Source organism: Saccopteryx leptura, chromosome 5, assembly GCF_036850995.1.
Source record: "Saccopteryx leptura isolate mSacLep1 chromosome 5, mSacLep1_pri_phased_curated, whole genome shotgun sequence".
NCBI lineage: Eukaryota > Metazoa > Chordata > Mammalia > Chiroptera > Emballonuridae > Saccopteryx > Saccopteryx leptura.
Window position 1 is genome coordinate 80,521,321 of NC_089507.1, and position 26,830 is coordinate 80,548,150.

Sequence of the window (26,830 nt, forward strand, 5' to 3'; positions counted from 1 at the left end):
GAAATACAAAATATTGTAAGAAAATACTATGAAGAACTGTATGCCAAAAAACAAGACAACCTAGATGAAATGGACAAATTCCTTGAAATATATAATCTTCCAAAAATTAATCTGGGAGAATCAGAAAACCTAAGCAGACCAATTACAACAAATGAGATTGAAACAGTTATCAAAAAAACTCCCAACAAAGAAAAGTCCGGGGCCTGATGGCTTCACAAGTGAATTCTACCAAATATTCAAAGAAGAACTAACTCCTATCCTTCTCAAGTTATTTCAAAAAATTCAAGAGGAAGGAAGACTTCCAAGCTCCTTTTATGAGGCGAGTATAATTCTGATTTTCCAAAACCAGGGAAAGACAACACAAAGAAAGAAAATTATAGGCCAATATCCCTGATGAATTTAGATGCTAAATTCCTCAACAAAACATTAGCAAACTGGATCCAGCAATATATGAAAAAAATCATACACCATGATCAAGTGGGATTTATTCTTGGGAGGCAAGGTTGGTACAATATTTGCAAATCAATCAATGTGATTCATCACATAAACAAAAGGAAGGGAAAAAAAACACATAATAATTTCAATAGATGCAGAGAAAGCATTTGATAAAATCCAGTGCCCATTCATGATCAAAACTCTCAGCAAAGTGGGAATATAGAGAACATACCTCAACATGATAAAGGCCATCTATGACAAACCCACAGCCAACATCATACTCAATGGCAAAAATTAAAAGCAATCCCCTTAAGATCAGGAACAAGGCAGGGGTACCCCCTTTCACCACTCTTATTCAACATAGTTCTGGAAGTCCTAGCCACAGCAATCAGAAAAGAAAAAGAAATAAAAGGCATCCAAATTAGAAAAGAAGAAGAAAAACTATCATTATTGGCAGATGATATGATATTGTATATATTGTAGAAAACCCTAAAGTAGCAGTCATAAAACTACTAGACCTGATAAATGAATTCAGCAAGGTGGCAGGATATAAAATTAATACTCAGAAATCAGAGGCATTTTTATATATACTAACAATGAACTGTCAGAAAGAGAAATTAAGGAATCAATCCCCTTTACCATTGCAATCAAAAAAATAAAGTACCTAGAAATAAATTTAACCATGGAGATTAAAGACTTGTACTTGGAAAATGATAAAACATTGATAAAAGAAATCAGGGAAGGTACCGACAAGTGGAAGCATATACTGTGCTTATGGTTAGGAAGAATAAACATCATTAAAATGTCTATATTACCCAAAGCAATTTATAAATTCAATACAATACTGATTAAAATACCAATGACTTACTTCAAAGATATAGAACACATATTCCAGCCCTGGCCGGTTGGCTCAGTGGTAGAGCGTCAGCCTGGTGTGCAGAAGTCCCGGGTTCAATTCCCGGCCAGGGCACACAGGAGAAACGCCCATCTGCCTCTCCACCCCTCCCCCTCTCCTTCCTCTCTGTCTCTCTCTTCCCCTCCCGCAGCTGAGGCTCCATTGGAGCAAAGATGGCCCGAGCGCTGGGGATGGCTCCTTGGCCTCTGCCCCAGGCACTAGAGTGGCTCTGGTCGCAACAGAGCGATGCCCCTGGTGGGCAGAGCGTCGCCCCTGGTGGGCGTGCCGGGTGGATCCCGGTTGGGTGCATGCGGGAGTCTGTCTGACTGTCTATCCCCGTTTCCAGCTTCAGAAAAATACAAAAAAAAAAACAAAAAAAAAACACCACGTATTCCAAAAATTTATATGGAACCAAAAGAGAACACAAATAGCCTCAGCAATCTTGAAAAGGAAGAATAAAGTGGGAGGCATCACACTTCCGGATATCAAGTTATACTACAAGACCTTTGTACTCAAAACAGCCTGGTACTGGCATAAGAACAGGCATATAGATCAATGGAACAGAAGTGAGAAACCAGAAATAAACCCACACTTTTATGGACAACTGATATTTGACAAAGGAAGTAAGAGCATACATTGGAGTAAAGACAGCCTCTTCAACAAATGATGTTGGGAAAATTGGACAGCTACCTGCAAAAAAAATGACACTAGACCACCAACTTACACCATTCACAAAAATAAACTCAAAATAGATAAAGGACTTAAATGTAAGCTGTAAAACCATAAGCATCTTAGAAGAAAACATAGGCAGTAAGCTCTCTGACATCTCTCGTAGCAATATATTTGCTAATTTGTCTCCACGGGCAAGTGAAATAAAAGACAGGATAAACAAATGGGACTTTATCAAATAAAAAGCTTCTGCAGCCTGACCAGGTGGTGGCGCAGTGGTTAGAGCGTCGGACTGGGAAGCGGAAGGACCCAGGTTCGAGACCCCGAGGTCGCCAGCTTGAGCGCGGGCTCATCTGGCTTGAGCAAAGAGCTCACCAGCTTGGACCCAAGGTCGCTGGCTCCAGCAGGGGGTTACTCGGTCTGCTGAAGGCCCACGGTCAAGGCACATGTGAGAAAGCAATCAATGAACAACTAAGAAGTCGCAACGCGCAACGAGAAACTGATGATTGATGCTTCTCATCTCTCTCCGTTCCTGTCTGTCTGTCCCTGTCTATCTCTGCCTCTGTAAAAAAAAAAAAAAAAAAAGCTTCTGCACAGCTAAAGACAATAAGAACAGAATAAAAAGACACACTACACAATGGGAGAACATATTTAACAATGATTCTGATAAGGGGTTAATAACCAAAATTTATAAAGAACTTGTAAAACTTAATACCAGGTAGACAAACAATCCAATCCAAAATGGGCAAAAGAAAGGAATAGACACTTCTCCAAAGAGGACATACAGATGGCCAATAAGCATATGAAAAAATGCTCAACATCACTAATCATTAGAGAAATGCAAATTAAAACCACAATGAGATATCACCTCACACTAGTCAGAATGGCGCTCCTCAGTAAAACAACACAGAATAAGTACTGGTGAGGATATGGAGAAAAGGGAACCCTCCTGCACTGCTGGTGGGAATGCAGACTGGTGCAGCCACTGTTGAAAACAGTATGAAGATTCCTCAAGAAATTAAAAATCGAACTGCCTTTTGACCTAGCTATACCACTGTTAGGAATATACCCCAAGAACACCATAGCACTATTTTTAAAAGAAGAAATGCACCCCCATGTTTATAGCAGCATTGTTCACAATAGCAAAGATCTGGAAACAGCCCAAGTGTCCATCAGAGAACGAGTGGATTAAAAAGCTTTGGTACATATATACTATGGAATACTACTTAGCAATAAGAAATGATGACATCGGATCATTTACAACAACATGGATGGACCTTGATAACATTATACTGAGTGAAATAAGTAAATCAGAAAAAACTAAGAACTATATGATTCCATACATAGGTGGGACATAAAAATGAGACTCAGAGTCATAGACAGAGTGTGGAGGTTACAGGGTCGGGGGGAGGTGAGGGACGAGGTTGGGGGAGGGGAAGGGCAAAAAGAAAACCAGTTAGAACGTGACAGAAGACAATTGGACTTTGGGTGATGGGAATGCAGCATAATCAAATGTCAAAATAACCTAGAGATGTTTTCTCTGAACATATGTACCCTGATTTATCAATGTCACCCAATTAAAATTACTCAAAAAAACCCCAAGAATTTGTCTCACAGCTAATTCAGGCAGTTAGAAGAATAGTATTTATATAAAGATGCTAATTCTGCTTCTCAGGCCACATCCTGCAAAAGGAGCCTCAAGAAAATTGGTGATTTGGCTCCTCTGATTTTGCCAATTGGATTTAAAAAAAATAGGTCAGGAATACCCCGAAATGGAACTAACAATATATGGGCATAAATTTAAAGGACTTTTAGATACTGAAACTGATGTATCTGTTATTGCTAAGCTACATTGGCCTCCTTCCTGGCCCACTCATGCAGCAGCCACAGAATTACAAGGTATAGGGCAGAGTAAATCCCCTCAACAAAGTTCTGGTTTTCTACATTGGGAAGATTAAGAAGATCATTCTGGATTTTTTAAGCCTTATGTGCTCCCTGGATGGCCAGTTAGTTTGTGGGGTAGAAATGTTTTGAAAAATACGGGAGCGTTGCTTGTCAGTCCTAATAATTTAGTTAGTACTCAGATGCTTGATCAGGGATTTTTGCCCACTAAGGGACTAGGGAAAGAACAGCGAGGAATTCTCACCCCCATAGAAGTGGCACCCAATACCAGAAGGTGTGGATTAGGATATCAAAGTTTAGCATAGGGGCCTTGGTAGCTCCTGCTATCCCAATAACGCATTGTGCAGACCCAATTACTTGGAAATCAGATAATCCTGTATGGGTAGACCAACGGTCCCTTTCTCAGGAGAAACTTAGGGCAGCTGCTCAACTGGTACAAGAGCAGCTACAGCTTGGGCACATTGAGCCATCTAATAGCCCGTGAAATACACTTCCATATTTTGATCTTGTCACCTCCTAGATTATCAAGGGGCATACCCACCCTTACAGCTTATATGTTTTGAGCCTCAAAATTTTTGTTGTTCCTTTTTTCAAAGGATCAACAACAGCTCTGAGAAACTTCCACTAAATGGCAAATCGCTTTTGCAAATCGATGGACAACTTTATACTGAAACAGTCAACTTAAAATCAGCTCAAAGACTAGAATTATATACCATTATCATGGCTTTTCAGCATTTGCCATATTCCTCCTTTAATCTATATACAGACAGCAAATATTTACTTATGGTTATTTCCACTATAAAGACTGCTGTCTTAGGGACAACTGTGGATGAACTATTTCAGCAGTTCCGCCTTCTTCAAAGACTTGTATGTCAACATAGAGCTCCATGTTTTACAGGAAGTGCTCGAGCTCACTCCATGCTCCCTGGAGCTTTAGCACAAGGGAATGCCCTTGTTGATCAAGCTACCCAAAAGAAAATTATTTGGAGCAACCATGACAGATCGAGCAATTCTGTCTCATACTATTCATCACCAGAATGCTGCAGCCCTGTGTAAACCATTTCAACTTTCTCAGGAAGCAGCATGGCAGATTGGGAAATCCTGTCCAAGGGGTCCTATACTACAATCTGTCCCTTCATTTGGAGTTAACCCTCAAGGACCCCTACCAGGACAACTTTGGCAAATGGAGGTTACTCATATACCTTCATTTGGCAAACAGTCTTATGTCCACATTAGAGTGGATACCTATTCTGGATTTATAGTAACCTCTGTCAGAACAAGAGAGGCTGCTAAGCATGTTATAGCTCATTGTCTGTATGCATTTTTTCTATTATTGGATTTCCTAAACTGGTTAAACTGACAATGCTCCTGCATATGTAGCACAAGCATTTACTGTATTTTGTCAAACCTTTCCAATTATGTGTATTTCTTACAATCTTTAAAGTCAAGGTATTATTAAAGTGTACCCAGCAAATATTTTAAGGTCAATTTAAAAAAATGTAAAAGGGGAGAGTCATATCCTGGAACTCCTATGGGTCTACCATATATGCATTTTACTTAAAAAATTTTAAATTTCTTTTGAATGCTGATGAACAGGAGATGCCAAATCTTTTTCTCCTGCAAACTTCTACCTTCTTTTATTTGATCCAGCTAATAACACTGTTTTGTCTTTTTCCAAATAGCTACAGATATACGGAAAAGGTTTATATAGGCAGATGGGGATCCTCAAACCCCTCAGCGAGATCTTCTGAGCATGGTTTTTAAGGTACCAAGAGGCAGAAAAAGCCCAATAGAGATCAGGTGAACTACCAGCTTTAAGGATATGTCCTTAATGGCTCCAATGCCCCAAAGGGGTCTCATAGGATTCCATCTGGGCCCTGCTTCAATAGTGAATAGGAAGGTCATTGAGCTAAAGCCTGCCAGGCTTACATGCCTTTGCTGTGAGGAAAAAGGGACACTGGAAGGTAGGCTTCCCCCTCTCTCCTCTAAGGGAGGGTTCAGTCTCTTCCAGCCCTGCTCCAGCCACCTATGACCTAATCTTGACCAGAATGCTAGGGTTTGCCACTGAAGGTTGAAGGTGCCCAGGGCTGTCAGCCCCATCTACGACACTGTGGATTAGCCTAGGGTATTTCTTCCAAGAAGCAGGTAAACTGCTCTCACTTGCACAAGGGCCACTTAACTATGTCTTGCCTGAATAGTAAGATTTTTTATTCTCCCCTCGAAGATCTCTGTTGTGGGTGTTGATAGTCCTATTTTCTGCTGCTTTGTTTAATATAGTGTTTCCTTTATTCCTCCTACCTCAATGCCCCACTCATATTTCAGGCTGGGACCTACTCCTAATTTAGACCTCTCTTTCTCCCTTTTGCCAACTTCTATTATGAATCTGCCTTTGCCAACCAGCTTAGTGTATCCCAAGGTTCTCTTTAGCACACCACAGTCGCAGAGCTCCAGGGAAAAGCAACCTGGTCTCATCTCTTCAGGCAGAGGAGAACAGAAGCTCCATCTCCACACATGCTGCAGATGGCTTTTCCAGTCTACCTGAATCATTACCAGCTAGAAGCAGTGGTCATTGGGACTTGGAAGTGAGCTGCAAAGTATAGAATTGTGACAATTCCAGTGCCATTGGACTTTTCCTGGATGTGGACTTTTCCTGGACTCCTGCTCCTTGTGACAGCTCCTAACAGACTGAACTGGGGTTGGGTTGCATTTGCAGGGCTTTGGAATGGTGTTCATGCCAACTTGAACTTGGTGAACATGTTAAGGACACTACTCTTTTATGGATTCTTGCTGTATTGGCCAAGAGTTTGCTTAAAGGCTTTAATCGCTGTAAAAAAAAAAAAATGGGAGACTGGATAAAGAAGATGTGGCGAGAGATGACGTCAGAGTAATGGCGGGGTAGGAAACGATACCGATAAATCTCCCCCAAAACTCAACAAGATCTTCAACCAGAAACAGAAAAACCTATACTTGGAGCCTCCAGATGCTTCGCAATACACCCGAAGGTATGGTCAAGTGAAAAATTGGCTAAATATATAACCAAACCCCGAAGGAAATAGGGAGTAAGAAATGCTCCGCCTTCCTCACTAACCTAAACAGGGCGGCTTTCTCTGGTAACTGTGAATATAGAAACTGAGGCGGGCAAAGGGGGTGAATAGATCCAGGCTGCGGCACAAACGGCTGAACCAGGCTGTGGCACGGAGATCCAAGCCGAGGAAAAACTGATCCTGTGGCAACCTGGGCAATACAAGCTAACACTCGCGCCAAACCCAAACAAAGAAAGACAAGCGGGGCAGCCATTTTACCCGATCTCCTGGTCGGTGCGCAGTTAGTGGGCGAGAGATTTCTTCCTAAGCCCTGGGAGTGGGTGCCCGTGTTACCCCACAGAGAGGCAGAGTCAGAGGCCTTTCTGTGGGCCGAAAGCAGAATCTCTGGGCAGCCCCAGCGCCCTGGGAAAGCCGCGCACGGGAGGGAGCGAGAACTAATTCCAACGGTGGAAATTTTCCGTGCTGCTGGGGGTTTCACTCAGAGGGAAACGCGGCCAGCCTCATATCCTGGTCTGCGTGCGCAGATAGTGAGTGAGTGCCTCGGCAGTGCGCGACCGTGTTATCGCACAGAGGGGTAGAGTCAGGGGCCTTTGTGTGGGCCAAAGCAGAATCTCGGGCCGCCCCAGCGCCATGCAAAAGCCGCGCACGGGGACGGAGCGAGAGCCAATTCCAACGCTGCAACTTTTCCCTGCGGTTGGGGGTTTCACTCAGAGCGTGAGACTGCTGGCCGGATATCCTGGTCTGCGCGCGCAGCCAGTGAGTGAGAGTTTCCTCCAAGCGCCGCAGAAGTGGGCGCCCGCTTGTGTTACCGGACAGAGTGGCAGAGCCAGAGGTCTTTGAATGGCAGGAAAGCCCGCCTGATTATGCTAGCAGCTCTGACTGACTGAGCCTTACCCAGAGCCCTGTGCTGAGTGGCAATAGAATGGGGAGTTGCCGGCTCTTTGAGCCTCTTACTATCCAGGCAGAGGCAGCAGCAACCCCATAGCTGTATTATCAGGCTACTAATTGAGGAAGGAAAGACTAGGAGAAAGGCTCCAGGAATACCAACTCTCTCACTGGCGGAGCCTATAAATGCTAATGAGCCTCGACTGACAACGAGACTAAAGCATAATACATGACATTGCCATAGAGACTTATCAACTGCAAACCTCTACCTGAGCGTGCCAAAGGGACAGAACCCGGGGTACAGAGTCACCGAACAGGAAGAGGGAGAGAAAAGAAAAAGCAAGAAGATAACCTCTCAAAATCAAGAATAATCTGCAGACTTTATAACCTATCCCATTTTATTATATTTGTTCGTTTGTTTCTCTTATCTTCATTCTTGATACTTTTTTTCCTCCTCCAATTTGGCCGATTAACTCTCTGCCGGTCTTACTCTCTCCTCTTCTTGAACTACACTACCCATAAGTGTTACATCTCCCATTATCTTTTCTCTCCTCTTCCTTTCTCTCTATGAGGGTTGCACTCCAAAACCCTTAACTCTCTCTCTCTCTCCTTTCTTTTTTCTTCTTTTAGTGGTTCCCTCTTTTTTTCTCTCTCTCTCTTTCTTTTCTCCCTCTATATTAGTTTCTTCCTTTCTCCTTTACATCTCCTCTCATTCAAACCTCAATAACAAACACATTATCTTATCTGGGACTCAAACTTATGTTTGTGGCATTTTGGGGGATTTTTACTTCACCTTTTTAACTCACTAGCAATGCTCCCATCCCTGGGTCTCCATTTTATCTAGTTCTTGTTCCACTAAATACAATAGTAATTTTTTAATTTGTCCCCCCATTTTTCTGTTTTCCTCTTATTCCTCTCATCATAACTCTTGGATAACCAATACCTAAAAGCAAATCATTTTATTCTTGAGCCAAATTTTTTCCTTATTTGCTTTTTTTTTTTCTTTTTTTTTCTTTTTTTTTTTTTTTGCCCCTTTATTACTTTTCTCCAATTCAGGCCCTCCATCACAGTCATTGTTTGTTATAATTCACAGTTCACCACAAGAGTTTCTCAAGAAAGAGGGGAGAGGAGAGGAGAGGAAAAAAGAAGGGGGGGAATAATTTCCTTTTTTTTAAATTTTTATTTTATTTTATTTTTCTTTATTTCATTATTAATTTTTTTAAAAAAAACAACTCTTTTCGATTTTTTATTTTTTTATTTTTTAAACTTTTTATTCTTTATTAAATCTCATTAATACTATCAACAAAACCACCCTCAGATGCCATTAAGGAAGAGAAAATCGAATATCATGGATACAAAAGAAAGAGAGGTAACACAGATAGATGAGGAAAAATCTATGGAGAAAAAATTTAATATATTGGAAACCTTGGAGCTAAGTGACAGAGAATTCAAGATAGAAATCCTAAAAATCCTCCGAGATATACAAGAAAACACAGAAAGGCAATTTAGGGAGCTCAGAAAACAACTCAATGAACACAAAGAATATATGTCCAAGGAAATTGAAACTATAAAAACAAATCAAACAGAGATGAAAAACTCAATTCACGAGCTGAAAAACGAAGTAACAAGCTTAGCTAATAGAACAGGTCAGATAGAAGAGAGGATTGGTGAAATAGAAGACAAGCAACTTGAGGCACAACAGAGAGAAGAAGAAAGAGACTCAAAAATTAAAAAAAATGAGATAGCCCTACAAGAATTATCTGACTCCATCAAAAAGAATAACATAAGAATAATAGGTATATCAGAGGGAGAAGAGAGAGAAAATGGAATGGATAACATACTCAAACAAATAATAAATGGGAACTTCCCAAGCTTGTGGAAAGAACTAAAGCCTCAAGTTCAAGAAGCAAACAGAACTCTGAGTTTTCTTAACCCCAACAAACCTACTCCAAGGCATATCATAATGAAATTGACACAAACCAACAGCAAAGAAAAAATTCTCAAGGCAGCCAGGGAAAAGAAGAATACAACATATAAAGGAAGGCCCATTAGATTATCATCAGATTTCTCAGCAGAAACTCTACAAGCTAGAAGAGAGTGGACCCCAATATTTAAAGTCCTGAAAGAGAGGAACTTTCAGCCATGAATACTATACCCATCAAAGCTATCCTTCAAATATGAAGGAGAAATAAAAACATTCACAGATACAGAAAAGATGAGGGAATTTATCATCAGAAAACCCCCACTCCAGGAATTACTAAAAGGGTATTCTCCAATCAGATACAAAGAACAAAAAAAAACAGAGCCACAAGTAAAAGCTCCAAGAAGAACACAATAAAACCAAATTTAAACTGTGACAACAACAAAAAGAAAGAGGGGGAGAAGATGGAGATTAACAGTAGCAAAGGACTATGGAGTACAAAAGTACTCACAAAATAGTTCGCTACAATGAACAGGGTAGGTACCCTTTTCATTACTCAAAGGTAACCACCATTGAAAAAACCACCACAGAAGCACATGAGATAAAAAAGATAGCAACAGAGGAAAGATATATGGAATATAACCAAATAAAAACAAAAGATAGAAAAATTAAAGAGAAGGATCCAACAAGACACAAAACTAACAGAAAGCAATCTATAAAATGGCCATAGGGAACTCACAAGTATCAATAATTACACTAAATGTAAATGGATTAAACTCACCAATAAAAAGCCACAGAGTAGCAGAATGGATTAAAAAAGAAAATCCAACTGTATGCTGCTTACAGGAAACTCATCTAAGTAACAAGGATAAAAACAAAATTCAAAGTGAAAGGCTGGAAAACAATACTCCAAGCAAATAACATCCAAAAAAAGCAGGTGTAGCAATACTCATATCGGATAATGCTGACTACAAGACAGGAAAAATACTCAGAGACAAAAATGGCCATTTCATAATGGCTAAAGAGACACTGAATCAAGAAGACATAACAATTCTTAATATATATGCACCAAACCAAGGAACACCAAAATATATAAGACAGCTACTTATTGATCTTAAAACAAAAACTGACAAAAATACAATCATATTTGGAGACCTCAATACACCGCTGACGGCTCTAGATCGGTCATCCAAACAGAGAATCAACAAAGACATAGTGGCCTTAAACAAAACACTAGAGCACCTGGATATGATAGACATCTACAGGACATTTCATCCCAAAGTGACTGAGTATACATTTTTCTCCAGTGTACATGGATCATTCTCAAGAATTGACCATATGTTGGGCCACAAAAACAACATCAGCAAATTCAGAAAAATTGAAGTTGTACCAAGCATATTTTCTGATCATAAAGCCTTGAAACTAGAATTCAACTGCAAAAAAGAGGAAAAAAATCCCACAAAAATGTGGAAACTAAACAACATACTTTTAAAAAATGAATGGGTCAAAGAAGAAATAAGTGCAGAGATCAAAAGATATATACAGACTAATGAAAATGACAATATGACATATCAGAATCTATGGGATGCAGCAAAAGCAGTGATAAGAGGGAAGTTCATATCACTTCAGGCATATATGAACAAACAAGAGAGAGCCCAAGTGAACCACTTAACTTCCCACCTTAAGGAACTAGAAAAAGAAGAACAAAGACAACCCAAAACCAGCCGAAGAAAGGAGATAATAAAAATCAGAGCAGAAATAAATGAAATAGAGAACAGAAAAACTATAGAGAAAATTAATAGAACAAGGAGCTGGTTCTTTGAAAAGATCAACAAAATTGACAAACCCTTGGCAAGACTTACCAAGGAAAAAAGAGAAAGAACTCATATAAACAAAATCCAAAATGAAAGAGGAGAAATCACCACGGACACCATAGATATACAAAGAATTATTGTAGAATACTATGAAAAACTTTATGCCACTAAATTCAACAACCTAGAAGAAATGGATAAATTCCTAGAACAATACAACCTTTCTAGACTGAGTCAAGAAGAAGCAGAAAGCCTAAACAGACCTATCAGTAGAGAAGAAATAGAAAAAACCATTAAAAACCTCCCCAAAAATAAAAGTCCAGGCCCTGACGACTATACCAGCGAATTTTATCAAACATTCAAAGAAGACTTGGTTCCTATTCTACTCAAAGTCTTCCAAAAAATTGAAGAAGAAGCAATACTTCCAAACACATTTTATGAGGCCAACATAACCCTCATAGCAAAACCAGGCAAGAATGGCACAAAAAAAGAAAACTACAGACCAATATCTCTAATGAATACAGATGCTAAAATACTAAACAAAATACTAGCAAATCGAATACAACAACATATTAAAAAAATAATACATCATGATCAAGTGGGATTCATCCCAGAATCTCAAGGATGGTTCAACATACGTAAAACAGTTAACGTAATACACCATATCAACAAAACAAAGAACAAAAACCACATGATCTTATCAATAGATGCAGAAAAGGCTTTTGATAAAATACAACACAATTTTATGCTTAAGACTCTCAACAAAATGGGTATAGAAGGAAAATATCTCAACATGATAAAGGCCATATATGATAAACCATCAGCTAACATCATATTAAATGGCACTAAACTGAAGGCTTTCCCCCTTAAATCAGGAACAAGACAGGGTTGTCCACTCTCTCCACTCTTATTTAATGTGGTACTAGAGGTTCTAGCCAGAGCAATCAGACAAGACAAAGAAATAAAAGGCATCCATATCGGAAAAGAAGAAGTAAAGGTATCACTTTTTGCAGATGATATGATCCTATACATCGAAAACCCCAAAGAATCCACAAAAAGACTACTAGAAACAATAAGCCAATACAGTAAGGTCGCAGGATACAAAATTAACATACAGAAGTCAATAGCCTTTCTATATGCCAACAATGAAACAATTGAGAATGAACTCAAAAGAATAATCCCCTTCACGATTGCAACAAAAAAATAAAATACTTAGGAATAAACATAACAAAGAATGTAAAGGACTTATATAATAAAAACTATAAACCATTGTTAAGGGAAATCGAAAAAGATATAATGAGATGGAAGAATATACCTTGTTCTTGGCTAGGAAGAATAAATATAATCAAGATGGCTATATTACCCAAAGCAATATACAAATTTAATGCAATTCCCATCAAACTTCCAATGACATTTTTTAAAGAAATGGAGCAAAAATCATCAGATTTATATGGAACTATAAAAAACCCCGAATAGCCAAAGCAATCCTAAAGAAAAAGAATGAAGCTGGGGGCATTACAATACCTGACTTCAAACTATATTATAGGGCCACGACAATCAAAACAGCATGGTATTGGCAGAAAAATAGACACTCAGACCAATGGAACAGAATAGAAAGTCCAGAAATAAAACCACATATATATAGTCAAATAATTTTTGATAAAGGGGCCAACAACACACAATGGAGAAAAGAAAGCCTCTTCAATAAATGGTGCTGGGAAAACTGGAAAGCCACATGCAAAAGAATGAAACTGGACTACAGTCTCTTCCCCTGTACAAAAATTAACTCAAAATGGATCAAAGATCTAAACATAAGACCTGAAACAATTAAGTACATAGAAGAAGACATAGGTACTCAACTCATGGACCTGGGTTTTAAAGAACATTTTATGAACTTGCCTCCACAGGCAAGAGAAGTGAAGGCAAAAATTAATGAATGGGACTACATCAGACTAAGAAGTTTTTGCTCAGCAAGAGAATCTGATAACAAAATAAACAGAAAGCCAACTAAATGGGAAATGATATTTTCAAACAACAGCTCAGATAAGGGCTTAATATCCAAAATATCCAAAGAACTCATAAAACTCAACAACAAAGAAACAAACAATCCAATAAAAAAATGGGAAGAGGACATGAACAGACACTTCTTCCAGGAAGAAATACAAATGGCCAACAGATATATGAAAAGATGCTCATCTTCTTTAGCTATTAGAGAAATGCAAATCAAAACGGCAATGAGATACCACCTCACTCCTGTTAGATTAGGTATTATTAGCAAGACAGGTAATAGCAAATGTTGGAGAGGCTGTGGAGAAAGGGAACCCTCATCCACTGTTGGTGGGAATGTAAAGTAGTACAACTATTATGGAAGAAAGTATGGTGGTTCCTCAAAAAACTGAAAATAGAACTACCTTATGACCCAGCAATCCCTCTACTGGGTATATACCCCAAAAACTCAGAAACATTGATACATAAAGACACATGCAGCCCCATGTTTATTGCAGCATTGTTCACAGTGGTCGGGACATGGAAACAACCAAAAATCCCATCAATAGATGACTGGATAAAGAAGATGTGGCACATATACACTATGGAATACTACTCAGCCATAAGAAATGATGACATCAGAACATTTACAGCCAAATGGTGGGATCTTGATAACATGATACGAAGCGAAATAAGTAATTTAGAAAAAACCAGGAACTGCATTATTCCATACGTAGGTGGGACATAAAAGTGAAACTAAGAGACATTGATAAGAGTGTGGTGGTTACGGGGGGGGAGGGGGGAATGGGAGAGGGAAAGGGGGTGGGGAGGGGCACAAAGAAAACAAGATAGAAGGTGACAGAGGACAATCTGACTTTGGGTGATGGGTATGCAACATAATTGAACGACAAGATAACCTGGACTTGTTATCTTTGAATATATGTATCCTGATTTATTGATGTCACCCCATTAAAAAAATAAAATTATTAATTAAAAAAAAAAAAAGAAGATGTGGCACATATATACTATGGTATACTACTCAGCCATAAGAAATGATGACATCAGATCAGTTACAACAAAATGGGGGGATCTTGATAACATTATATGGAGTGAAATAAGTAAATCAGAAAAAACAAAAAAACCAACAAAACAAAACAGAAGCAGACTCTTCAGATGGCAATAATTCAAGGAAGAGGAAAGCCATCAGATAGATGTCACAGAGCTACTGGCATCACATGGAGAGGAGCTGTCTGCTGAGGACCTCATTCAGCAGGAGAAGTAGCTGATTGAAGAGGAAGAGATAGAAACCCCAGAACCCAAGAGATTTGCTACCAAAGGTTTGGCAGAAGATATTTCTATTGTAAAGGATGGGTTGGCAAAATTTCAGGCTGAGGTCCCCAGTGATAACAGATTCAGTAAGGTCTACAGGGTTGTTATGGATGCCTTGCAATGCTACAGGCAGATTTTGGAAGAGAAGAAGTCATCAACCTTCCACACTACCCTGGAACAATTCTTTAAGAAGGTATAGAGGACTGCAACAGATCCAGTACCCTCTACATCAGCTGCTTCTTGAGATGATAATTACAAGTGGTACAGGTAAATAATTACTGTAGTACAGGTAGAATCATCTCCAGCGTCTCCTGCATGTTCCTTAAGCAATCCTGATTCACCTGACCCAGTATCTCCATCACCTTCTGCAGGTCTCCTGCCTCTCCAGCCTCCTCTTCCCAATAGGTCACTCTCTCTCACCTTGCAATGCCCCTTCCAGTGTGCAAGCCAACCACAGGAATAAAGGTAAGAAATTTTTTTTACTTATTTCTTGTTATTTTTTCTGTTACTACGGTATAGTGTACGGTACAGTATATTTATGTCCTTTTCCTTTTTTTGTGGCTTAGTTGTGTTTTTATGTTTTAGATTATGGTTTTACAACTGTGTTATGATAGATAAGTGACTTAAGCTAGGGTGTGTTTTGACTTAACCAAAATTCAAGTTACATCACTGTTGTAGGAATGGAACTGTGTCATAACTCGAGGATTCCCTGTACTCATATTTAACTAGATTATTGTGCAGTGTCAGACTACTAAACATCTCATTGTTATAAGAAAGACAATCTATCTTCTTGTTATATTCACAAATTAGAGAACACAGTAAGTTAGAATTTTTTCATACTTGTCTGAGAAGTGTATGGGATGTGTTGGTAGCAATCAGAAAATCAAATGTGAAAGTAGGTTCAGTAGGACAGATTTATAGACACCCTTGAGCAGATAATGTTGTGAATCAAGGCATCAAGTAATCAAAGTACCATACTAAGAACTTTCTCTGGGCCCTGGCAAGTTGACTCAGTGGTAGAGTGTTGGCCCAGCATGTGGATGTTCCGGGTTCAATTCCCAGTCAGGGCACACAGGAGAAGTGCCCATCTCCCCTTTTGCTTTTCTCTCTCTCTTTCCTCCTCCTTCTCCTGTAGCCATAGCTTGACTGGAGTGAGTTGACCCCGGGAGCTGAGGATGGCTCCATGGCCTTGGTCTCAGGCATTAAGAGCTTGGATACTGAGCAATGGAGCAATGACTCAGTGGGCAGAGCATCACCCCCTAGTGGGCTTGCCAGGTGGATCCTGGTTGGAGCACGTGTGAAAGTCTGTCTCTCTGCCTCCCCTCCCTTCACTGGATATATATTTTAAAAAAGAAAAAAAAAACTTTCTCTGACTCTGTGCAGTGGAAATTCAAATATGAATTTCATAAGGATGAAAGTCCAAGAAAATGATGGGGAAATTCTGATTCCTTACATCGAAGATACTTATGATTACCTAAGCACATTGAAACAAGGCATTTAATACTCAAAATAAAGGAAATTCCTGTCTATAGCTTCAAGAGTAGTTTTTCTTCAACTCTGGCACCTAAACACTCCTTAATGGGTAATCTGTGTGCATAAAGATGATCAATTTTAGGTAATTTTTAAACAATATGTATCTTATTTTCATGATAAAAAATAATATTTTATAAATTAGCAATAAAATACATTTTATTTCAATGAGAAGGATAATATTGTTTGCAGTCTTCCATCAAGGTACTTTTATGAAAGTCAGTAGTAGATAGCTTAATTTATAATTTAGGTTATTTTTGCAATTGATTTCTCATGCTACCTTCTATTAATTAGAAATTTCAAATTCACAATCGTAGGTCATTATAAATGGCACCGAGTTTAATGGCTACCAGATAGGTCTGGATATTCATATTAAACACAAATGGCCCAGAAATTGTAGAGAGATGGCTCACTGAAGACTACTTTCAGCACTCTAATAGATGATAAGTTCTAACATTTTATTGCCCAAATTCTGGAAGGTTGTGTTTCACCTTGGAAGACAACAGTAAGTTTATTTCTGATTCCTCTTGTTTTTAGTCCTAGAAGTTATTTCTTCATGCTCTGTTGCAACATTTGAATGTGGTTATATATTAGCTAAATAATACATTATCAGTTTCTTTCTCCGTAGACTAAAAAAGACATTGAACTGGAAAAAGTCCAAATATCTGTCTTAAGCTATCTGTATGGCAGTTCATTTGTCTTAAAATCATGAGAAAATACCTCAACATTAAAAAGTAGAGTATTTTGGCTTAGAAATAAATTCAGACCACTCAAGATACTAAGATATCCATTTGAAAAAACTACATGAAATCATAATGCTCTTTACTGGCATTAAATGTATGTTTTATTTCAATAGACCATATGAAAAACATCCCCTTATCAACATTTTTACTTCAGTGTGAAAGAACAGTTGTATCCATTTCTCATGTCTTCGTTATCTATACATAAAAACACTAATATACACTGACAATTTAAATATATTCATACTTTTCACTTTTTTTTCAAATTCAACCTAAAATTAGAAAGCATACTATTGATTATCAATTGTTTTCTCTAAACAAAGCAGAGTGTGATTGCTACTAAGATGAAATCTCTTTTACTTACATAGCACTTTTCTCTGCTGTGAATATGGTTGGTGCTATGCATTGCTGATCCCAATGAAAGTTTTCAAGTCTAAATGTTCCATAATATTAAATCAAAGATGCAGACACACCATTTCTCCTTTTGCTTGTTCTTTTTTTAATTGATTTGAGAGAGAGAAACAGGAAGGGAAAGAGAGAGGGAGGGGGGAGATAAGAAGCATTGACTCATAGTTGCTTCACTAAGCCAGCAACCTTGGGACCATGTCGATGATCCCACGCTCAAGCTGGCAACCCTGTGCTCAAGTTGGCGACCCTGTGGTAAAGCCTACAAGTCCATGCTCCAGCTGGCACCCTCTGGGTTTCGAACCAGGGACCTCAGCATTCTGGATCAATGCTCTAGCCACTGCATCACCACTGTCTGGCTAAAGATAAATATAACTGAATGTTGCCAAGTTCTTTTCCACATATATATGTAGCACTCATAAGCAAAGGGTCAATTCATACTCTGCAAATCAGTAGTTTAACACAAGTATAAACCAAAATATCATACATTTCAACAGATAGTAGTACATGTTTATAGATCCTCATGTAAACAATATGCTACTGATATTATATGACATTTTATTTTATCATTTAATGAAGGAATTTCACTTTTACTGTCCTTTCTCTCAGCAGAATTACTGTCACTGACTTTTCAGGTAGAAATGCATTTGTCCACGAACACCAATAAACCTAACACTGCCTTTAAAAATAGTTTTATTCGTCTTATAAAGCAAGAGGTCCAGAAATAGGTTATGGAAGCACTGATTCAGTGGCTCAATAACATCAGTATCCAAGTGTTTGAGAGTCTCTTGAACATTTTCTCATTTTGCTACAAAACAGTCATAAAATGACTACCGCAATTACTCCATCTACATTCCAGAAAGTATAAGAACAAAAAGAAAAGACCAAAGGGTAAGGAAGAGACGTCCTTTAATATTAGGGGGTTATTTTAAAAAATATTTTTTAAATAAAAATATTCAGTTGGACTTCAACTGAATTTAAGGATTCATTAATATAGTGGGCAGGCAGTTGTGACAATGACTACTAGAATTGTATGCCAGCAGGGTTATGTTTCCACACCTTTTCCCACTTCTAAAGGCTGCCCACATTCCTTGGCTTATGGCATCACATCAGTCCCAACCTCTGCTTCCATCATCACATTACCTTCGCTCCCTGTGCTTCTGTTGTTACATTGCCTTCTCTGACTGACATTCCTCTGTCCCTCTTATAAACCGCCTTGTGATTACCATGAGGACATCTGAATAACCCAGGCTGATATCTCTACAGTCGTCCTTCACGATATTGCAGTTCACATTTCGCGATCCCATTGTATTGCAGATGTTTAAATGGTATATATCTAATTTTGTATTGTGGATTTTTTGCTATATCGCAGGATTTTGTGGCATTTAGATATTTTTATGTATTTATTATTTTAATTATTTTTATGGTAAAATAAGCATTTTCTAGCCTAAAAAATTGAAAACAATATAAAATACATAAAATATTAATTAAAACATATTAAAAGAATATTAAATCATCTTCATCATTCAAGTTGTATATTCACTGGTGAGTACTCATATAAAATTTTATATGTTATTAAATTACATAGGTTTAAGAGTATAGAAAATGTTTAAAAGCATAGGAAGTATTTATAATGTGTGAAAGGTTAATAACAGTGTGGGAAAGGTTTATAAGACTGCGGGGAGGGTTTATAAAGCCTTAAAATATATATAAATAATAAAATAAATATAAGGTCGCTACTTTGCAGATTTTCACCTATTGCTGGGGGTTATAGAACGTAACCTCTGCAATAGATGAAGGACAAATGTATATCTAAATCCTTAACTTAATTCAGCTATAAAAATCTCTTTTAGCCTGACCTGTGGTGGCGCTAGTGGATGGAGCGTCGACCTGGAAATGCTGAGGTTGCCGGTTCGGAACCCTGGGCTTGCCTGGTCAAGGCACATGTGGGAGTTGATGCTTCCAGCTCCTCCCCCTTCTTTCTCTCTGTCTCTCTCCCTCCCTCTCTCTCTCCTCTCTAAAAATGAATAAATAAAATAAAATAAATTTTAAAAAATTTAAAAAAAAATCTCTTTTACCATGTTATGTAACATATTCAAAGATTCTGGGGATTAGGATGTAAACATCTTTGCGGTACATTACTGTTTCTAGCACAGTCAGCCCTCTGATCCTCAAAGATTCACATCCTTCCTGCATTCAAAATGCATTCACTTCATCCCAACATTTTCAAAACTCTCAGTTCATTACAGCAGCAAGCATGAGATCTCGTCAGAATCTAATCAACTCAAAATTCCCAAACGTCATCATTTAATCAGGTATGAATAAGACCCTGAATATGCTCCATCTAGGGCAATATTTCTCTCCATCCATGGACCTTTGACACTAGAAAATGAGTTATCTCCCAAAATGCAATAAAGGGACAATCATAGGACACTAACCATAGGCACTTCCATTCAAAAAGGGAGAAAGCAGAAGAAAAAATAAGTCAGCCATCTTAAGCAATTTCAAAATCCTGGTAGGCAAACTCCATAAAGTCTCAAGGCCTGAGAATAATCCCATGTGGCTCACAACTTTACCCATGAGGGCCAAGGCTCTGCCCTCTAAGTCCACCTTTCTTTTTCAAGAAGGTTAGCAAATGCTTCCAGCTCAGTAGTTTTATCAGCTCACTTCCTACTTACATAAAATTCTCTGTGCCAGGCTGGCATAGTTTCTGTTGATATAAAATTCTCATGAACCTATGGGTCTTCCATGTCTTGTGTGGAATTCACTTCACACTAAATGCTCTTCCACAGGTCTTTCTGAGATTATCCCATCACTAATTTTGGGTTCTGCTGAGATGACTGCAGGGATCCATCAGTCACACACCTACTCTCTTCAAAGAGCCCTCTGCGTGACTAACTACTTGAGTCCTCCCAAGGCACTAGCAAATGATTGTTCAGCCACAACCTTGGCTTTCTCTCCAGAGCACACTTTCCATGTCTTTTTCATTATGCATAATCAGGGCTAAATATTTTCCAAATCATCAAGTCCTGGTTCATTTAACTTAATAGGTCTTACCTCAATTTATCTTTTCCTGCTCACATTTTACTATAAGCAGCAAGAAGAAACCTAAGTGTACCTTCAACACTTTGCTTATGAATCTCTTCATCAAAATATCGAAGAACATCCCTTACAAATTCTTCTTCCCACATAATGTGTAGGAAAAAATTAAGCTTGACTTTCAGCCACTACACAATATAAGGGTTTTCTTTCTTAGTTTCCAATAACATGTTCCACACTTTCTTCTGATTCCTCATTAGCAGTTCATCTAATGTCCATATTTCAACTAATAGTCTATGATGATGTAAGTATTCCCTAAAATGATACATGATTTTTCTACTATGATCCTCACTTTCTTCTGAGCCTACATCAGAAGATTCTTTACAATTCAGATTTCTACTAACGTTCTGTTCAACACAATCTAAGCACTTTCTACCATGCTTCTCAAAATTCTTCCAGCCTCTTCCTATTGCCCAATTCCAAAGCCACTTCCATATTTTTAAACTGATAAGAATAGATACTATATCTGATCTTAGCCAAAAGGCTGAGAAGCAATGCCACTTCCATATTTTTAGGTAATTGTTACCGCAGCATCCCACTTTCGGGTTCCAAACTCTATATTAATTTTCTTTCTATTGCTGCTTTAACAAATATGACAAACTTAGTAGTTAAAATACACACATTTATAATTTTACAATCTGGAGGTCAAAAGTCCTAAAATCAAGGTGTTGGTAGGTCTGTGTTCCTTCTGGAGTCTTTAGGATAAAATTTTTTTCCTTGCCTTTCCAGTTTTTATAGGTTGCTTACATTCCTTGGTTCATTGACCTGTATTATTCCAATCTTTGCTTCTGTTATTACATTTCCTTCTCTGACTCTGACTGTCCTGTATCCCGCTCATAAGGGTTCTTGTGATCACATTGGGATGCCCAGATCATTCAGGATAATCTCCCCACATCAAGATAATTATATCTGCAAAAGTCACCATGGAAGGTAACATAGTCATAGGAATCTAAATTACTAGAAGTATAAAGACAAACTATAAAGCATCATTAATAATACATTTTTATTCACCTCTCTTCCTCGAAGTGATGAAACACTATTTGACAGAACCTATGGTACAGCTAAGCCAAACTAGAATATGGTCTTAAGAACACAGAAATGACCAATAAATATATGGGAAGAAATGCTGAACTTCACTAGCTATAAGGGAAGTGCAAATCAAAACCACAGTGAGATACCACCTCATATCTGTTAGAATGACTGTTATCAACAAAACAAGAAATAACAAGTGTTGAAGAGGTTGTGGAGAAAAAGGAACCCTCAGTCATTGCTGGTGGGAATGTAAACTGATATAACCACTATGGAAAACAATATGGAGGTCGCTCAAAAAGTTAAGACTAGAAAGAAAATTAAGACTAGAACTATACTATATGACTTAGCAATACTTCTTCTGAGTATCTGGTGAAGAAAAGTGAAAACATTTATTCATAAAGATATATGTACCCTTATATTCATTGCAGCATTATTCACTGTAGGCAAGACATGAAAACAATCTAAATGACTTCGATGGATGACTATATTTTAAAAGGTGGTACATTTATATAATGGAATACTGTTCATCCATAAGAAAAGATAAAATACTTCCATTTGCAACAACCTAGATGGGTCTTGAGAGTATCATGCTAAGTGAAATAAGTTAGACAGAAAAAGACAAGAACCATATGATTTCACGCATATGTGGAATATAAAACAGAAAGCAGCAAACAAACTCACCAATGAAGATTACCAGAGGGGAAAAAGGGAGGAGAGGAAGATGAAGAGGGAAAAGGGGGCCAAATATATGGTGATGGAAAGAGACTAGACTTTGGGTGGAAAGCAACCCTATTGACTCAGATGCTATTTTAAAAATGCATGACCCAATAAATAAAATTTAAAAAAAGAAAAAGAATCAACCTGGCTTCTCTATGGGGCAAAGGAGGAAGCCTCCTACACTAAGTAGGCCATTGCAAGCTGCTGAGGCAAAAAATAGCAGTGATTTGATTGAGAGTGATAGTGGTGAATAAAGTGAGAGAGCTCAAGTCAGCATGTTTAAAGATATGCCAAAATTAGATATTAAATTACAAGTGAAAATGTTTATGTTAAATTAAAAACATCATGTATTATATAATTTTACTTCTGTAAAAGTAATAAAAATATGCACACAAAAAAAGGATATATACCATGGTGATAACATTTTTAAGAATGCCTGAGTCTAACAAGCATCCCACATTAAGAACTGCACTGTGGAATGTTCAGAGCAAGGGGGCGAAGGAGCAACTCGCAGGACTGGAAAGAATAAAGCAATATATTACAGTGTGGCCCTGTTTCTCTTGGCTTCTTTTTTTAACCCACAAGATAAAAGAAGATAAAATAGGTACAAAATGTTTTAGAATAAAATAAATCTGAGCCAGAATATCAGGCCCATCATTTACTAGCTGTAAAACCTTGGCCAAACTTGTTTCCTCAGCTTTAAAATAAGGATAACACTAAAAAGGAACCAGGGCTCCATTAAGAAATGGCTGATTGCATGTCTTATAAGAATGATCTTGGAACATTTTATGTTATACCAGAAAGCAAGAAAGGGATCAAGCACTACTAGGTTTAAATAAAAAGGATCTAAGTCAAATTAGGCTCCCAGTTGCCAAGAACAAGATGTTGAGCAGTACTAAGAACCACAGGGAGTGGGGAGATGAGGAACAAATATATACCCCATATTGGTGGAATATAAAACTGAGACTCATGGATACAGATAAAAGTAAAGTGGTTACCAAAGTAAAGGGGTGGGAAGAGGAAAGTAAAGAGGAACAAATATACAATGATGGAAAATGATTAGACTTTGGGTGATGGGCACAACACAATCAACAGTTCAAATGCTATAAAGATGTTCACCTGAAACCTATGCACTCTTATTGATCAATGCCACCCCATTAAATTTAATTTCTAAATAAAAAAAAGAATACTAATTGAAACACATGAATTCTAAGTCTTTGAATTCATATGATATTTTTAAAAGATCATTGGTCATCATTCATTTTCTCTACTGCCATCTTGGATCTCAACATTATTCCTTTCTAAAAATTGGATATTCTATTCTAAAATAACTGTTACAATGTATATATTATATATCAACCGAAAACCTGTAACAAATTTTTATATAGTAACTAAATCCCTATAAAATGCCTGTATATTTAACAAATTATGTTTAAGATGTAAAATGTTAAAACATAGCTTCCTGATAATCCAACAACTCACAGAGCTATTAACAAACAGTGGCTTTGCTTGTTTTCATGCTATGATGCCTTTCTTAGTCCAGTGACACTGATGATGAACATTTTTTTGTAAATAATTTAGTGTACTTTACAAAGCATCTACAGGTGAGTTTTATATTCTGCCAAAATTGCATTTTAGAATGTGCCTAAAGACTATTCCTGCACATCATTTTGTGAAAATTTTGTATTGGGTTTAAAGGATATAAATTCTATGACATTACTGCATTCATATATAAGAGACAGTCTCTACAAACCAATAGCTCATTCAAAATAGATTCTTCTCACTATATCTGAACAAAAGACTGTGAGGTTATTAAGTGCAAGAGCGATCTTGTCACTGTTAGGAAAACCCCATCTGTGAACAAAACAAGTATAGAAGAAGTTCTCAAAAGCAAAAGAGAGAAACCAGGTCCCGGTGACATCAGTCAAGCCTGAAATAATACCTGAGCCAGACCCAATCTAAAATGTACCAATAAATTCCCTTTCTATTTAAGACTGATTTTGGTTTACTATCACCCAAAACACTTGCCAAAAAAAGAATATATACCTATAAGGAGCATGCAAAGTAAATACATACTTGAATAATTCCATTCAACAATATAGATAAGTCAGAGATTCCCTAACTCCAATCTTTCATTTCACTGAGATACTTTGCCTAAATAACTTCCCCAATATCAAAACCGTTTTTGCTCTTTAATCAATAAGGCAATAGTTTAAATACAGATGCACTCAGAAGACCACTATTAGTTATGATGTTGCCTTAGACTATTACATCTTATGTTTAAGATATATATTTTATAGCTGCAACTTTATCAGGATAAGTGAATTTGCAAGTATATGCATCTATGTTTTAATTTGAATATCTATATGCAGTTTATAGTAAAGTACTATATTATAATGTGTGTTGTGAGTAGAGAGAAGTTGATACATCCTTAATTCTCCGTAATGTTCTTTAAAGGATTATACTATGATTTAAATATAACTCAACAATTTGAAGCCTCAGAGTCTTCAGCTACTTAGAAGTAAAACATATAGATCTATCAAAGATAAGGGAAGTTTGTTTTATAGATCAAAAATAAATTGTTGTAATATCAAACATATCACTTATGTAAATATTTAAATGACTTTAGTGACTAAAACGTTTTTAATTATACACATTTGGTGGAAAATGTAATCCAATCTGGCTCTCATAAAAGACAGATTGAATCTGGATATATAGTATATCTTAATGCAGAAGTTATTTGTGCCTGACCAGGTGGTGGCGCAGTGGATAGAGCATCAAACTGGGACGCAAAGGACCCAGGTTCGAAACCCCGAACTTACCAGCTTGAGTACAAACTCATCTGGCTTGAGCCCAAGGTCACTGGCTTGAGCAAGGGGTCACTCAGTCTGCTGTAGGCCCTCCTCTCCCCCCATCAAGGCACATATTAGAAAGCAATCAATGAACAACTAAGGTGCTGCAACAAAGAATTAATGCTTCTCATTTCTCTCCCTTCCTGCCTACTTGTCTGTCCCTATCTGTCCCTCTCTCTGTCTCAGTCAAACACACACACACAAAGAAGTTATTTGTCAAAATTGAAAGAGAAAGTCACATTTTAATATTCATTCCATTTGGAATGTCCCATTTCTTTACCCATATCTAACAAGAAAATATATTTTCATTTGTAGCAACACTGATAAAAGACAGAAGGAAATGTCAGCAAATACATCCCCTTTCTACCAGACCAACTATTAATGTTACCATTCATGAGTCAGGAAAATGTAATATCCATAAATCATCTTCACTATTAAGTGAGTAACATATACTCAAATTGCCTACTTCATTCTCTCTACCTATAACTTTACAAGTGACTGCTTTATTTATTCACAAGGTTATTATATCTGACAATTTCACTTATGAGTTTTTTTATTAAAGGCAAAATATTAAAAACATGAAAAAATACATTTAAAAAAAAGAATTTATCATTTATGTATGTCAGAAGGCTCAAGATTCACACATAGCCTCATCAATTTCAGCAAAACATTTTTAATACGTTTCCTTCTTAGGGATCTAAACAATCAGTACAGTTCGCCGAGTCAAACATTCTCCTCATATGAAAACACTTATATAATAGGAGATTAAAACTGCTTATTTGGTTATCATATAGAGAGGTTTTTCTTTTTTTTCAGAAAGCAGTCTGAATTGTATCTCAGACAAGAGCTTGATAAAAGTCTGAATTCCACAATATAAACACTAAAGAATTTAATTTGACCTGATGTAAACTCACAGAATTATTGATATAGATCCAATAATATTCAATATTAAAGAAAATTTCAAACCAATGAGCCAACCATAATAATTAAAAATAATTATTAAAGCTATTAAAAATAAATAACTAAATAATTTAACATTTTGAAGTAGAATTGCTTATTATTCTACATATAGAATTAAAGTAATTTAATGTCTTAATCATCTTTCAGCCAATAATATCAAAAAGATTCAGTGGCTTATGGAGTTTGAAAAGCAAGAAAGGAGGATAATGGCAATTTATTAAAAAGTTCAAGATCCTGATTATCTATTATTTGTATTATATAAATATTATTTAGGTTTAAAGTTAGAAGATAAGAGGGATAGACCAAATACATTTTTTAAAGGCTTCCAACAATTAGCACTGAAACAAGAGTTTCTAACAAACTTGTATCTTTTGACTTTTTGGGGGAGTGGGGAGTTAAAGCCTAAATGATTATCTTTATTATTCATAATATTAAGACAAATATATTTTATTGGGTATTATAGAAAAGAATCCTTCTGTTCCTAAGACTATAATATACTTTTTTCATCAACATTGAACAACCTATCTTCTATTTATTATTGAAGTTAGAAGAAAAAAGCAGATTAAATTTTCACTTCTCTGGTAATATTTTTTTCTGATGATGGGCTCTAAAAAACCT

General features: G+C 37.2%; 1 protein-coding gene and 1 non-coding gene across 2 annotated transcripts in view; both read right to left on the minus strand.

The window, feature by feature from the left end:
- The window catches only part of STPG2 (sperm tail PG-rich repeat containing 2), a 140,473-nt gene that overhangs the window by 35,711 nt on the left and 77,932 nt on the right, over nucleotides 1-26,830 (minus strand). The window lies entirely within an intron of this gene.
- LOC136407215 (U2 spliceosomal RNA) lies at nucleotides 20,964-21,147 on the minus strand. Its single transcript, XR_010751805.1, has one exon. It is a non-coding gene; the product is annotated as a U2 spliceosomal RNA (small nuclear RNA).